Here is a 15,039-nt window from a genome sequence, read left to right as displayed (position 1 = left end):
AGCGGAATTTCTATCGTTTTGTATGAGTGAAATGTCCAACTAACTATAACGTCCCTAAAACCTATGTTTTTTTCTGTGAATTTCTAAGGTTTTTTAAATGCTAATTCCTAACTACATCTGTAAAACCTATGGTTTTTTCAGTGAATCTCAAAGATTTTTTAAATGCTAATTTCTAACTATAACGTACCTGAAAACTCAGATTTTTTCAGTAAATTTCAAATTTTTTTAAATGCTAATTTCTAATTATAATGTCCATTAAACATATCTTGTTTTTCTGTGTTTTTTAATTATCATCCCATTCTCAACCTGGTGAAAACTGCAAATCTCACCACTCTTCCATCGATACCATCCGCCAACAAAATCGACACAAATGATAGCCACAACTAACGCTAATGATATGCAAAGTAGACGTTCCTGTGCAAAAAAAAACACGAAAATACCATTTCCCCATATTTTCAACAACCAGCCAAATCTGCAATGCGATCCAAAAAGCAGACAATAAGCTGATTTACCAGTAACAAATTAACATCAACCTTTAACTGGTGTAAGGAGGTCAACTATCTACTGCGTGAATTAGACTCAACTCACAGTCACATCTAAAGACCAACAAGTGATAGAGCTACTGATCATGCAGCTCCGACACCTAACAAAGCCACCACACCCAGCACCACCACCACTAGAACCTCCCCCCCGGACCACCCCCCGCTACTACCACTGTGGCAGCGCAAAACAGGACAACGGACCTTCCCAAAATACCATGTTCCCTCAGCTTCACAATTGCTGAATCCTGGGAGATATGGCAACTAACTATATATGAAGAAGGCAAGTCACCCATCAATAATAATGCACACAATGCCAAGTGTAACGCTGATGTGCTGCACAGACCTCACTATGTAAAGCACAAACCTCTCCATGTGGAGATATACTATTGATATTTGTAGTGTAGTGCACAGTGGCCGCAACCATGTTACCTCAGGCAGTGAGGAAGATCTCCGTCATGTAGCTGTGTTGTTCCCCCCCTGGAAGCGGAAGCGGAGTGGGCTGGGTTAACGTACACCACTCCAGCATTGGAGTGTGAATAAATAGGCCAGGCCCTGGGCGTGGTTCACTTGTGGGAAGACCAACAAGTCTGCAGATCAGCGGCCCTCACCCTGGCACGTGGCTGCAGCCATGACCGCGGGCCTCCTCCACACAGGTTCCCTGCGAACCCAGCGGCACAGCACCGCAGACTTATGTTTGTACCGACTATTGCCTTCGATCTACACTGTGGACAGCAGGGTTCACAACTTGAATTCAGCCTTGGTTTATTAATTGCACAGAGAATTGTACTCTATGTCCTCGGATTAGTATACTCCAGTGCTTTTTCATGATATTTCTTAGGCACTTATTTTCCACATTGAAATCTAGGATTATGCGGGTCGTATCATCATCTTCCAATCGCTCATGCTTTTTCAGTAATTCTGATCTTGTTTTTGCTGTTACTCTGTTTTTGGCACTTTCAATAACATCAGATAGATAGCTCGTTACCAGGAATCTAGTGCTGGTTTTATCTAGATTTTGCTCGATGTCAATAGCTTCAGAACAGTTCCTCTTAGCGCAGAGCATCTCTCCGTACCGAATGCTCCACTTCAGATGTTGTGGATGCCCACTGTTCACATGGAGGATACTGTTCGTGGCGGTCGGTTTCCTATGGATTCTTTACAGAGCTTTTGTTTTTGTACAAATACTTCTACATCCAAATTGGTCGCTTGTGTTTTGCTGCAAGTGGATGTGAAGGATAGATTGTAATCATTCTGGTCCAAGCTTTGGATGAACTTTTCAAGACTTGATGGATCTCCTTCCCATATCAAGAATAAATCATTGATATATCTCATCCAAGACTTGATATTCGACTTGTACCTTCTTCCCAAACTGCCATAAATAGATTTGCATACATTGGAGCAAATTATGTCAGCGCCAAGACACCTTCGGGTATATGTCGCGCTTTATAAATGTCAAAAAATAAATAAATAAATAAATGTCCCCATTGCTGTGCCTTGTCTTTGGAGAAATATCTCCCCATTAAAAAGAAAAACAGTGTGCGTAAAACAATGACTCAACATATCCATAATCATTTCAGAGTGTTCTAAGAAACTCAATGATCTTGTCTTCAACCTCCTGACTGCTGTTAACCCATCTTTATGGAGGATCGATGTACATAACGAGGTTACATCAATCGTAACCATAGTCTGATGGTTGGTCCAATTGATGCTTCGTAGTCTGTTTAGGAAGGCCGTTGTATCCTTCAGGTATGAAAGGAGAGATATCACATATTCCATCAAGAACACATCAATGTTGTGAGAGGTCTTTTCAAGTAGAGAACACATAGAATTGACTATTGGTCTGCTTGGAGGATTGATGAGTGACTTATGTACCTTAGGCAGAAAACATATAGTTGATGTTACTTGGTTTTCCACCTTAAGGTACATATATTCCTCAAAATTAATCAGTCCCCTTTCTTTCCAGGTTAGCAATTGTGAATGGTATTCTGTAGTCCATTGTTCCATTGGGATTATCTCCAGTTTTTGATAGTGCTCTTGGTTCCTCAATTGTCTATATGCCTCTGAGATATATTGTTCTCGACCTTGTAAAACAATATTCCCGCCTTTGTTGGCAGCCTTTATGACAATTTTCGAGTTTTCCCTTAGATCTTACAGCGCCTTTTGTTCTTTGGTGTGAGGTTCCATGACTGTTTGTTATTTCTCTTTTTCATGGATATTTGATTTATCTCTTCCACAACAGTCACCTGAAATAGGTCAATTTTGTTTCCAGGGGGTAACTGTGGGCACTTTCTCCACCTTAATGTGTGTTAATACCTTCTCTCTGACAAGCATATTGCTAGTTGATTCATTGAAAAATTGCATGAGAGTGATAGGAGGTAAGCACAGACTTATGTCTGCAAAGATACTTAAAGAAGAATGGTTGAAATGGTTGCGTTCCTTCAATAGGTACAATGGGAAATGTTATGAATCAATCAAATCTTTTTTTTTCAGGTCACATATCCTATGACAGTGAGATTCCAAAACTACATTGGTATACACTAGGTGTTTTCAAGACTGTATTAATACTTTGTAGCTACTTCCAGATCTGTTTGCATAGTATATAAAGAAATTAATGTGTACTAGGATTAATGGTTAGGCCAATCCTTAACTATACGAGTAATAAGTACAATAATTTCAGTACTGCAAACAGAAAACAAGATAAATGTATAAGTACTTATGTTTTGGCAAACTGATAGGACACATTTATAGATCAGTGAAGAGAAGGGATGGGGCCTGATGTAACATGTGCAAACACACTCTCTGATGTCCCTCTGCCCTACTATCCCACCATGCCTCTCTATTAAATACCATACAGATGCATTGTAGAGAGGTGCTCTGAAGACGTGTCCTATTTTAAACCTCTCTGCAATGCAACTCTCTAGCACTTTCTGCAGATATCTGGTTGGTTAGTTGGCTCCCAGTGACACTCAGTATTTATGTTAAGTTTATCCTGTAACTTAAAACGCCCACAAAGCATCTTTCCACACATATCTACTCTGTTGATGTCCCATTTCTTCAACTGTGTGCAAAGACAGGCTACTGTGCCTTTTAATACTTAGTTATACTTACCTTCACAGCAATAGAAATAAAAAACACTACACATTGTTTTCAGTTGTTTTTTATAATCTAAATTGTTGAAAATTTCATATTTTAGAATTAGGATCTGTGAAAGAGAAGACAAAATACAGTTATAATATATAATAATATATTTTTACAACACAGCATAATTGTAACATTTCACAAGTTATTTTCTTTGCCTTTTTTGCTCTTTCAATCGTACTCATCACATAACGGAGGGCAAAAAAAAACAATCAATAGGATTGTTTAAAAAACCTAAGACTACATCCTCAATAACATACTATATAGTACAAATCACACATATATAAAATGCTTACTTCTAAGAAAATTTTCTAAGTTAAATTTATAAACACTCTAAATGTTGTTGCTTAAAAATATACGCTGAGACAATGTGCAAGAAAAAGTCCGTAATTCAAAGATACACCTTTCCTTGAGGCCAAATGGTATTATTGCAATCCTTTTTATTTAAATTGTCCAATAGTAATCGTATTAAATCATATTAATAAATTCCTCAGAGGCCGAATCTTGTTCCTAAAAGTTTGGCTTTAAAAATGTTAGGTAGGAATTTGGTAATTTGCTTGGCAAACATTGTTTAGAAACCAACTGAACATCATTACAATATGTCCAGCCCTTATCACATTTTAAATAGGCAGTGTAATGTCCAGATGTTGTGGAAGGACCATCATGGAAAATTATTGCTACTGCGACAAAAGTCCTTCCGGATATTGATAGTTGACTTGCTACAAAATGTTTTATCAAAATGTCCAATTTCCTTCTATCAGCTGTACAACATTGCATCATTAAAAATATATATTGTCCGTATCTTTGTATAAATAATGTTGATAACATTTCTTATTTGCAATGGCTACACTCTATATTTTGATTTGCTGCTTTAACTAGTTTGTTGAAAGACACTGATTTACAGTCTGGTAATGTCAAATATATAAATCTTTCGGCGTTTATGTTGTAGGCCTGAAATACAAGTGTGAAGGTGCTTAGATCACTACATGCGTGCCCTAAAGCCTGGCTCACTGCATGAGTACATGTACTTATGCGTCTGCAGACACATCAAGTAAGCAAATGATTCTCTCTCAATTTTCCCAAATGCACACTGACTCACAGTGTGATACTAGACAAATAACAGTATTCCTTGCACTTTACTGAAAGGATTACTACATAACTGAAAGAGTCACTATGGGATTCCAAGAGCAGTCACAGGGTGTTTCCTGAAGTGTATGGATACTAACTGGGGAATTGTAGGCCTGAAATACAAGTGTGAAGCTGGTTAGATCACTACATCCATAGTCCTTAGGAGTTTGAAGCACTGCGTGCCCTAAAGGCTTGCTCACTGCATGAGTACATGTACTTATGTGTCTACAAACACATCAAGCAAGCAAATCATTCCCTCGCAATTTTCCCAAATGCACCGTGACTAACAGTGTGATTCTAGACAAATAACAGTATCCCTTCCACTTTACTGAAAGGATTACTACAACCACACATACCAAATGCTTCTTTCACAATACATTATAAATGAACATACACTCATGGTGTGATTCTAAGAAGCAACACTATTCACTAGTCTACAAGAGTTGAGATGACTGCACACATTTCAAATATTTCATTACTACATTTGAGAGTACAAGCCGGGCACATTTTAAAATACATAAGCAATGACTGCTTTAAATTCTACCAAAACTTAGCAACAGCATACGTTTTTAACCAGTACTAAAACTGCAAGTACATGAAATACGCACAAGCTTCTCTCACAACAGTTCCTAAACCTACATAGAGACACAGTGTGATTCAAGACAACCAAGACTATCTCTTAGACTTTATCAAAACACATTTACTGATCTACAAAAACAAAATTGTCAACACACATTTCACATATTTCATTACTGCATTTCAATGTTGAAGCGTAACTCATTTTCCAAATACATAAGCAATGTCTATTTTCTAATTCTACCAAAACTTAATATCAAGAAACGTTTTTAAGCGCTTATGTGTCTGCAAACACATCAAGCAACCAAATGCTTCACTCACAATTTTCCCAAATGCACATCAACTCACAGTGTGATTCTAGGCAAATAACAATACCCCTTGCACTTTACCAAAAACATTTAGTAGTCTGGAACATGAATCATGAATGCACACATTCCACATATTTTAATACACAGTCTCACAAACTAAATCTAGACATGCAACACTACTCCCTGCAGTTTACCAAGAGAAACACATTAATATTATTAAAAAACAAATATACCAAATACAACCTCTCACAAAAGAATAAGTTACCTTTGAAATTGATTTGTAGATTAAGAAGTATGTCAGTCATACACCAGATATTCTGATACAGAATCTCTGCTCTGTGCATCTATTAGCAAAACCAAAAGAATGGCAAGCGTTCCCTCTCATTCTCCACACATATACATGTAAATATCAAATCACATTGCTTCCCACAATAATTCAAAAGCTAACACACATTTCTATTGGTTACACATTTCAGCTCTTTCCAAGTGACATACATTCGAACCCTACACCCAATATGCTCACTGCCTGTTACCATAGAAACAGTTCATGGAACACTTAACTGAACACATAGGTCAGAAGTTCAATACACAATGTTGCAACTCCAAACAGCAAGTGTGCTTGACTATTCAAAATATCAGCGTATCATATGTAATGTACCTTTGAAATACTTTTTGTAAACCAATAAAAAACATCAAAAAACAGAAACATGCACCCTACTTTTGGAGACTACAATTATCTCAAACACCCAATCAGTTCTTTTCTTTTTTCAAAACTGCATCTTATCCAACATTTAAAACACTTCTCAAACTGCCATTTCACATACAGAGACCATCTGAGTGCATCCAGACCTCCCTTCAAGATGCTCAGAGTGTGGATTGTGGGACAGAGCTATATTTTCTGGAGCCAAAGGTATGCAGAAAACAGAAACATGGACAAAGACCTAGGTGTACCAAATGTAGACATTAAATGGATTGGACAGAGAGGGTTAAAGTGGCTCCAATTGATGCCATTGGTTAAATCTTTTCTGCATCTCCAACACCCTGACCTCATAATTGTGCACTGTGGTGGCAATGACCTAGGCACTTTGACTGGGGTAGGTCTGGAAATGCTTATGACGGGCACCTTTGAAGAATTGATGTCACTTTTCCCCCAAGCTGCCTTTGTCTATTCTAACATATGGCTAAGGCAGAAATGGAACTGGTCCATTCAGCTAGGAAACATGTGAATAAATCTGTTCCTGCTTTTCTCCGAGACTATAGAATGGGGTCAATTTACCACAACAATCTGCGTTTCAATATGGATGGCATCTATAGGACAGATGGTGTACATTTTAAAGATGAGGGAAACAGAGTCTTCCTCATAAACTTTAGACTGTGCATCGGTACTTACTTGTAGATACCAAAACTCTGTCAATGAACACTACGTCTCTTTTTAGAGCCACCCAAGATCTAAACACATACGGTTGATGTATATTTCAAAATGTATTTTTTTCCTTGGAGTCTCACACCCAACGCATCAGAATCGTGCATCCAATCCGTAGAAGTCGTGCACCAAATGCACTGGGGTCGCTCACCTTACAGTAGTCGTCTTACCAACACGTGCTGAGCACCGCGCTGGATGCGCGACTCGTAATTTTACCGTAAAAAAAGAATAGCCCCTATCACTAATTTTTATTATCCCCGGGGACCCCATCCCCCGGGGCTTATAAAAAACGTTGGGGACCATGGGGGGAACCCCAACGCCCCCACAGTCCCATCCGGCTCTCCACGTCCTTCAGGAGCCGGCATTGCTTTTCCACATGGGGAGCTTCTAACATGCAGCTCCCCGTGTGGAAAAGCAATATGGTTTGGATTTTGAAAGAGAGAGCAGGTTTCCCTGCTCTCTCTTTCAAAATCCAAACCACGTTTCCTATGGGAGGGCGGGAGACTCCTGCCCTCATAGCAAACAACAGTGTCCTGGGGGTGGGTACCCCAGGATACTGCAGGAGGCAGCCCTGGGGGGTGGTGGTCCCCAGGTCCCTCGAGAGCTCCAGGAGGGGGGCCACACAGCTGCCCTCCCACAATACATAAAGCCCTGGGGGTGGTGGTCCCTGGGGCTTGGGGGGGCGTTGAGCCCCCTCCCACAAATTATACTGGGAGGGGTTTTCGAGCCTCTCCCAATAATTTATTTTGTAGCCCCGGGGGGTGGCGGTCCCCGGGACTGGGGGGCCCTTCTGGAACCCCTTTAAATTTTATTTTCTTATAAATCTTTTTATTTGCAAAAAGAACTAAATAATGTGGTCATCACACACAAGGAATACATGTGTTACATGATATCTGTAGGAAATCACAGGTTTCACACATCTCTCATATTACAGTTAATCACGGGATTACGTCTATTACAGTGGAAATCATAATACAGTTAGCTCGTCAATGGGTGTAATATGAGGGGGTTCACATATGTTACCACGATAATTGTTCCATTTGGACCACACTGCAACCCACTTTCGGGGACATCCCCGGACCATATACACTGTTTTCTCTTGGACCATGCACCAATCCATATCCTTCTTCTAGGAACTGAGTGTTGGTGATGTGACTGCCCCCCTTAATCTCGCTATGTTTCTCTTTGCAATCCCGAGCCCTAACATCACCCATATTTTACCTTTCGATGAGAGGTCGGAGGGCTCCCAGATATTAAGAAGGCACCTCTTAGCCTCTGGGCGCAGTTCCACCCCCCACACCTCACGCATGCAATTGAGTACCCGTGTCCAGTAGATCTGTAGCACCTGGAAATCCTAAATTATGTGTAAGAAGTTACCAACCTCCCCACACCACCTGCGACAGACTCCATCTTCACTGCGGCCCATCAGGACCAGCCTAGTGCCAGAGATATAAACTCGGTGAAGGATCTTCAACTGGATCAGTCTAAGCTTTGCCAAGATTGCTATTTCCCTGGGGGATGCAAGCGTCTCACGCCATTCTTCATCATCAATTTCAAGTCCATCTGCCTCCCATTTCCCCCTGAAGGCTAGCAACGGATCCGGGGTGTGGTTAATGAGTTTTTTGTATGTGAGAGAGATAGCTCGCTCCGGGAGGTGGCCGTCAAGCAATCTGTCCTCGAGTGGGGAGGACTCCGGGAGTTGGGTCCCTGGGGGAATGTTGGCTTGAAGTGCGTGCCTGACCTGCATGTAGCAGAAGTGTTCTGTTTGAGCTAGGTCATAAGTGTGTTTGAGACTCTCAAATGGTATTACCCCATCCGGGCCCCATAGATCCTTGATCCGAGATATTCCTCTCAGGTCCCAGTTACGGAATCCTTTTTGTGCGGCTAAGTGTGCCCAGTCTTTCCGAGGCCCAAAGTGGCATTGCTAGTGTGAGTTTGTCTGCCCAGCCCAGTTTCTTTTGAACTATGTCCCACAACTGTAAGGAGTGCTTTGTAGGTCTCGTGAGGCGGTACCTACCTGGCCTTGAGTAAAGGGCAGCCTCAAATTTCCCACCCGGAAGGAGCCATTTATCCATTCCGTACCCCGGATCATTCCCAGCACAGAATGTACCTTGGTTGATGGCCGAGAGATGTGCCGCCCAATAGTATTTCCGGATGTTCGGGAGCGCTATCCCCCCATCAAACCACCCAAGCTTGAGTTTCTGTAAGGAAATCCGGGGCATTCCAGTCCAGTGAAGGTCTCTCTGGGTGTCCTCAATGGCAGCGAAGAACCTTTGCAGCACTAAGTCCGGGTAGTTTTGGAGGGCGTAAAGAAACCGCGGCAGCGCCATCATTTTAAATAGCACTGCCCGGCCCAGCAGGGGCAGTGGGAGCTTTTTCCAGGTGGCAGTGTCTCACTTGATCCTTTGTAAGGGCGGCATCGAGTGGCCCGCTCCTTGGAAATGAAGACTCCCAGGTATGTGAAGCCATCTGTGGCTATCTGAATCGGGCAGCCACGCGGAATCAGAGGGGGAGCGCCATGCAGGACATAAAGGAGCGAATTTCCCCGGTTGATGCTATAGCCTGAGTACTCTCCAAAGCTATGAAAAATGTCTAGTGCAATTGCGATGGACTCCTGGGGGTTTGTAAGTTATAGGAGGATGTCATCCGCATATAGCGAAATCCTGTCCTCCCATCCGTCCGCCCATCAGAGCCCCCTCAGGGAGGGAGTCTGTCTAATCCAGGCAGCAAGTGGTTCTAGGGAGAGGGCGAAAAGTAGGGGTGAGAGGGGGCACCCCTGTCGTGTCCCCCTTTCTAGTGTGAAAACCTCTGAGATTTTGTTATTAACCACCACCTGGGCTAAAGGTTTGGCATAGAGGAGACGCACCCAGCCGATAAAGTTCAGACCAAATCCCAGCTTTCGGAGAACCGCCATCATATACGGCCACTCTAACGTGTCAAATGCCAATGCTGCGTCCAATGACACAACAACGGCATCCTCATGTAGCAAGTAGCAGCGTCCCAACACTCCCTGGAGCCGGCGCAAGTTAAGTGCCGTATTACTGTGGGGCATAAAGCCCAACTGAACCGGGTGTACCAAGGTATTTAGGACCGGTTTGAGCCTGTTGGCAAGCACTTTGCACCAGGATTTTCGGCTCGGCATTTAATTGTGATATTGGCCTGTAGGAGGCACTCAATTCTCTAGGTTTCCCCTCCTTGGGGATATCCACAATCATAGCTATTCGCTGGTCCTTCGGCAGTATGCCCTGTTCTCTACTATCCTTTAACATATTTTTCAGGTGTATGCCAAGGCTGTCAGGCTTGAGCTTGAAGAGCTCAATCGGAAGACCATTGGGCCCGAGAGCCTTCCCATGTCGAAGGTCATGGGTGGCCTTGACCAGTTTGTCAGTGGTGAGGGGCGCCTCCAAAGCCTCCTGTTCTTTGCCGGAAAAGGCGGGCAGATTAATGTCGATCAGTAGGGCCGAGGAATCCTCACCGATCGCTCTGAACCCCTAGTATATACCTTTTGAAAATGTTTTGCGAACTCCCTGAAAAACTCTCCGGGCTCCGTAATGACAGCCCCCGAGTCCACCTTAAGTTCGGCCACTACTTTCTGCGCCTGCTGCTTCCTGTCCAACCAAGCTATTAACTTGCCCGCCTTGTGTCCCTGGTCATATAGTCTGCCCTCCCTGTATCTCGCCAAGGTTCCCGCAGCGTCAGTGGCTAGGGCCTTGTATTCCGCAGCTTTTAGTTGAATCTGGTGGAGCGTGTCTGGATCCCCACCATTATGCGCAATGCCCTCAAGTGCCAGAAGATCATTTTCCATGGTAATGATCTGTGCTTCTCATTCTACCAGCGATCGCTGAAAGGGCCTCCCCCTCAGCACCGTCTTAAAAGCCTCCCACAAGACTACTGATGATTCCACAATCCCCACATTCTCCCTGAAGTATTGGTCAATTGAGTGAGACAGTTTCTTTTTAGTGTCCTCACCCCGGATGTACCAGGAATTGATCGGCGCTACACAGCCCTCCCTCCGGTCTCCAATTGTCACAAGGGCCCACAGTGGGGAATGATCCGAGATTTCTCGTGCCAGATGGGTGACTTCACGGATAGTAACATCTTGGTGCATTGGTGACAAAAGATAGTCTAGGCGTGAAAAAGTGTGGTGTGGGCCCGAGAAGAAAGTGTATTGTTTTGGTGTCGGATGTCTGAGGCGCCAGAGATCAAGGAGGCCGAACTCCTCCATGAGGTTGGGAAGCCACATCTGCCCCGCCCGATGCCCCTGGCTGGGTGTCTGTCCAATTCGCCTGAGACTACGGCATTGAAGTCCCCACCCATTAGGAGCTGCCCCTCTGGGAGGGAAAGCAGCAACTTTCCCAGATCGTGGTACGATTGCGTTTGGAGGCCCGGTGGAATGTAAATCGTTACCAAGTTGAATCTGCGACCTTCCCATTTCCCTGAGATAGCAGTAAAGTGCCCTAAAAGGTCCATATCTGTATGATCAATGACAATTGGAAAACTGCGGTGCAAAAGAATCCAACCCACCAGGACCCAGATGTAAAGCCGGCGTGCGTCATCAGAGTGTATCCCCATCTGTTTAGCGCGTAGCACGTGTTTCCCATCAGGTGGGTTTCCTGCAATAGAACTACATCAGGGAGGTGTTGCTTAACAAACTGTAGCACAATACTTCTTTTGAGTTTGTCCCCCAGCCCATTGATGTTCCAGCTAATCACCTTTAGACTTCTATCCCACTTCATAGCCATCCACACAGACGACTGCCAATCTATTCCTGCGCTTCCCAACACAATGATCTAGAACATTTGCATGACCTCGGTGTTACTGTACCAAACTTCCCCTCCACCCCACAACTACATCCCCTCCCCATCCTCCACCCTGAAACTGGTGTCCCCCCACCACCCCTCCCTGCTTCCCTGCTCCGTACGCTTTGAACTACCCACATCCCCAATTAGCAGAGTGCCTTTCGCCCAACCCAACCCAGGAGTGAGGAAACCTCCCCCCTCCCAAAGAACCTGCTTAAGAGGGAAAGTGCGCCGGCTCCAGCTCCAACCGCTGCACCTGCCCACCCCGGTAACATAACAAGTTGCTAAAGATGCATACAATCCTCAAGGATTGGACCACAATCACACAAGGTGTAGTCCCCTCACTAGCAGGTCATTGCTCCGACCCCTCCAAGATTGTTGCGGGCCACATGGCTATAAAATGGTGAGGTCCACCCAATCTCAGCCTAACTCTATCCCAGGCAAACATATTTGCAGGATTAAGTAACATCCCCCCAATATCCAAGAACCCACAAGGGAAGTTGGGTCCCAGAAGTTCACACCGGAGCATACAATACGTTACAGTTCGTGGGGGTCCATGTTGGCAGTTCCACCTCCTCTAGTGGCCTGCAGCATCTCGAAGAGTCCCCCATTTGGGGCTAGCATACCTCAACCACCAGGAGCGTTGACTCGTTCTTTCCACATCTGATCTATCATCCAGAGATCTCGGCGAGACAGCCTGATTGTCTCTCCAGGCACCTCCCTCCATTTGGTCAGAAGATCGCAACGACACTCTATCAAGCCAGTCTTGAATGTCTGAAGGTGCAGTAAAGAACAAAGATTTGCCCCCCGCAATAACCTTGAGCTTGGTCTGAAAGAACATCATATATTTGATTCCTCTATCTCGCAATGCCGCCTTCACTCCAGTAAATGAGCGCCTTTCTCATTGCACCTTGAGCGTGAAGTCCGGGAACAATCGGATTGTGGCATTCTCGTATTGCAGGTCACCCGTCTGGCGGGCGGTCTGGAGGATAGCGTCCCTATCCCTATGGTTTAGGATTTTCGCTATGATTGGCCTGGGTGGCGCTCCCGGCTTGGGCTTAGGGATTGGCGCACAGTGAGCGCGTTCAATGGTGAAGATGTTGGAGAGACGCTTAGGTTTCAGGTGGGTGAGGCTCAGGTCTTCCAGAAAGAGTTCCACACTAGGCCCCTCCGAATCCTCCGGAACGCCTACCACGCGAATGTTGTTTCTGCGGGCCCTCCCTTCTTGATCCTCCAGCTTCAGGGCCACCTTGCGGTGTTGGTGTACCAGGTCGTTCACTCTTTGCTCGAGTTTCTTCGAGGAGGCCTGGAGCTCCCTTATGTCCGATTCATTGGCCTTGGCCTTCTCCGATTTTTTGCTGAGGTCTGTACGGAGAAGGTTGACTTCGATGGAAATGTTGTCAATTTTCGTCTCCACGTTAGTGCCCAGCGTCTGTATTGCCGTCATAATCGAAGCCAGGGACGGTTCTGTAGATGCCGCCTGATCTCCCGATGCACGCCCAGTCTGGGGGGTCGCCAGCTGGACTGCGTATTTGTCCAGCTTGTGCGGCAACAGTGTTCTTTGGTCTCATAGTGGCGGCCCACTCACCCTACCCGCAGCTTTCAAATGTAGCTCTTCAGCCCACTTGAGAGCAAGCCAGACGTCACCGGTAGGCCACAGGGCCCGTCCCAGGGGTCTTTCACTCCCAGTGGTGGCTGCAACTCTTAGCTCCCCTTCCCTTTGACCGCTCAGTCGGCGTCAAGAAGTGCGGTCCTCTTCAGCCAGTCTTTGGGCCCACCCGTCTGTTTCCATGCACTGTGCGTGCTCCAGGTTGCACCACAAGACAGTCCGTATAGCCCCTGCAAGGTGCTACGCCAAACACGCGGTGGCCTTCTGGCTCCCATGTGGACCTTTGTCCTCACTCTCTTAATTCACCTTCTTATCCGTACTGGGGTCCTGCGGCGCTCCCACACTCTCCACTGTACAATGTGGTGTCCCCCAGGACCAGGCAGCAGTATGGCCCACACATCGTGGAGTCTTTGTTGAGGGGCTGATGTAATCTTCCCAGCGCTCACACCCAAGCACACACCACTCCTTCTTTGTGGGAGCCTGCGGCACCCCAGCGGCCCCGGTGTTGTGTATGGGCCCCCTCCAAGTCAGTAGACGCTGTAGATGGCCCGCTCTGCCGCGCTCTATGCTCGCTGTCCCTCTGCGTTATGGCGGAGTCGTCATGCATCCAGATTCAGAGCGGCCCAGCTCATGGCCGCCGCGGGCACCTGACAGACAATTGGCCGGACTACTCACTGGCTCAGTTGAGGATATACGGCACCGTAATTGTCGCCTCCGCTGTGCTTGTGCCCCCCAGGAGCCGCGCGGCGCCGCTGGCACCGTCACCCAACTCCATGGGCCAGCGAGAGCCCCAATATGAGCCCAGGTGCACGCTTCCTGTCTGCCGCGCAAGCCGCTAAGCCGGGGCCTCGGGTGGATTTCAGGGCCGGTTGTGCAGTTACAAAGCACCCGGCGGCCGTCAGGTCCCAACAGTCGGTGTCCTGCACACAACGCTGCGGGCGAGCAGGAGCCCTGGAGTTGAAGCCGTCGGCACCACCATGAAGCGCTAGGCTTGGTCAGAAAGAGGAGTGTTAATAAGGGCTAATTATGGCCGGATTAGTAGGGGTTAGGGCACGGCTCTGGCGGAGCTTACGAGTCTAGCGGCCATCTTCGCGGCGCTTGGCCATGCCCCCAAACCCCTTTAAATTTTGCCCCCCCCGGGGGCTAATTATAAAAGAACCTCCGTTCTATTTCTTTACTTTTTTTTACGGCAGGATCCGCTCACCCTGCGCGCACTTTGCGGTTTTTAATAAAAAAAAATTGGGGGTCTTGGGAGTCCTTCTGGGACCCCCTAAGCAGGTCTAGATGGTCAGGGTATTTCTACCCTGCCCCCTTTATACGTTTTGCACACTTATTCCACAGTCTTCTTCAGCCTCGCTTCTAACAAGGCACAAAATGGCGGCCAAAAGTTCCTGGTTTCGAATGTTGACAACCACTTGACAGCCAATTAGCATTCAACGCGTGATCGGGAGGGTGTGCTAGGGTGTGCGCACAATGCGCTCAGGGTGCGCACAGGGTGCGCGGATCCACCGTGGCC

The sequence above is a fragment of the Lissotriton helveticus genome, chromosome 3_1 (genome assembly GCF_964261635.1).
Source record: "Lissotriton helveticus chromosome 3_1, aLisHel1.1, whole genome shotgun sequence".
In the NCBI taxonomy this organism is placed as follows: Eukaryota; Metazoa; Chordata; class Amphibia; order Caudata; family Salamandridae; genus Lissotriton; species Lissotriton helveticus.
The sequence above is the reverse complement of the archived record's forward strand: the minus strand, read 5'-3'. Positions refer to the sequence as shown.